At 29.1% G+C, this 1,973-nt stretch overlaps 1 long non-coding RNA gene across 1 annotated transcript; it reads right to left on the bottom strand.

The window, feature by feature from the left end:
• Nucleotides 1-588, bottom strand: LOC116853323. The gene is made up of 3 exons (XR_004379947.1): nt 437-588; nt 285-350; nt 1-63 (listed from the first exon to the last, which is right to left on the bottom strand). It is a non-coding gene; the product is annotated as an uncharacterized LOC116853323 (long non-coding RNA).
• Between the last annotated feature and the right edge of the window lie 1,385 nt (nt 589-1,973).

The following is a 1,973-nucleotide window of genomic DNA, read 5'->3' as shown; positions in this document are numbered from 1 at the left end:
ATCCATGTTCACATGTATGATGCTTTATGTCCAATTATGTAAAATTATAATTATAATAAACATCTAAAAATATAAAAATACGAATCAAATGACTATTCGCGTATTATTAACTTATGGTATTATTTTATTTTTACAGTATACACAAAGATTTATTAATAGTCTTTCAATTTTCGTTACATTAGATAATATAAATGACATTTAAATAAAATTATTAATAAAATTATTAATTAAATCAATGTTTTATTTAAAATCCAAACATGCAAAGAACATTACAAAAAACTTACGTGACACAGTAAAATTTTATTTTTTGGTATTAATTGTAGTTGCTATAAACTTTTGTTCTGACTAACCTAGATATAAAATAAGAAAAAAATAATTAATATTATCATTCAATAATATTATTTATATTATTATCTTTTAATTTGATTTAATTTACCGTTTATCAATGTATATTTGCGATAGCATTCGATGTCCAAAAAACTTTAAGGTTAGAATGTTAAGAGCCAATGCACAAGTTTGTGCGTTGATGAACGTTACGTTATGCTCTATGCATTATGCCTTATGCGTTATGTAAAAGTCTGTGCTCTGGCCTTTATATCTGAACGTAAAATTTTCCGCTTTTTCATTTTCCGGTGTCAAAAAGGGGGGTTTCCATTTTAAAAAAACCACTTCCGGTTGAAGTAACCCACTTTCGGTCAAAATCAAAAGTTGAAAGGTACGCCATTTTGGTTCCCCCTACAACTTTTATATGAAACCCTACAACTTTTATATGAAACTTTTTTCGATTCCTGGCCACACAAACGAGTTATTGGAGGTGATAGATTCAGATGACTCACCCTGTATAATTGTATATATAATATTAATCTTCGAAATATATATAACATTTTTTTGAATATAATGTTTGCAGATTATGTTTTAAATTATATTCATACATGTGTTAGCAAAATACTTATTATACATGTTACCAATACATGGACCAATACAATTAATATCAAATAGATGTCATATATTTGTGTGTGTGTGTATATATATATATAATAACTGTATGTTTAATCAATATATAAAAGATTGAAAAAATATATGACTATATTAATACATTTTTAATATTTTTAATATTTTTTAATATTTTTAATATTTTTGTAGACATGGCGAGATCATAAATCAAATGTATCTGAAAAGATACAAAAATTAAGGAAAGAAAAGGCCAGTAGTCGGTAACTGTAGAGCCGACGTACAAACGTAGAGTTACATTTTCCTATTATTTGGAACATCGTTATACCTAGTTATATTGTCGTTATTGCTTATCGAGAGGCCCAAACCCCTCGATATCTTAACGATAAAATTCGATATTTTATCGACACTTTTAACGATATTTATTGTTAAGAAAAATTACAGAATACCATTTTTCGTTACAGTGTTGTTAAATCTCTATAACGACACCCTAGGCTAGTGACATTGTCGTTAAGAAGTTAAAGAATAGACCTACTGGTGATGGGTGTATATCAGTTGGACACGGGGCAATTGGACACAGTCCAATCACAAGTCGCTGTTCCAAGAGACCCTACAAATGTCTCTAATCACACGGTGCTGTGATTGGCTGTGTCCAAATGCACCGTGCCCAAGTGCACCGTTCCCACTGGTGATGGCTATGCGTTGTAACGATATCGTGGTGGATTGTATTTACAATATACTCTTATAGCGTTTAAAAATATAATGACATATTTGTTGGTAAATGTTTCCAAGGACGTAACAACAATCACAATGCGATTAATATTGATACAATATTGTATAACTAATTAAATTTAAACACAACATGCTCGCAAAAGAGAGAGAAAGAAGGAATATTCTCTCTCCTTTGCGAGCACATTGTATGTTAAAGTTTGATTAGTTATACAACATTGTATCAATATTAATTGCATTGTGATTGTTGTTACGTCCTTTGAAATATTTACCGACAAATATGTCATTACATT

The sequence above is a fragment of the Odontomachus brunneus genome, unplaced genomic scaffold (genome assembly GCF_010583005.1).
Source record: "Odontomachus brunneus isolate Ranch 3 - 2012 unplaced genomic scaffold, Obru_v1 Obru_scaffold_305, whole genome shotgun sequence".
Classification (NCBI taxonomy): domain Eukaryota; kingdom Metazoa; phylum Arthropoda; class Insecta; order Hymenoptera; family Formicidae; genus Odontomachus; species Odontomachus brunneus.
This window is presented reverse-complemented; position numbering and strand designations above follow the sequence as displayed.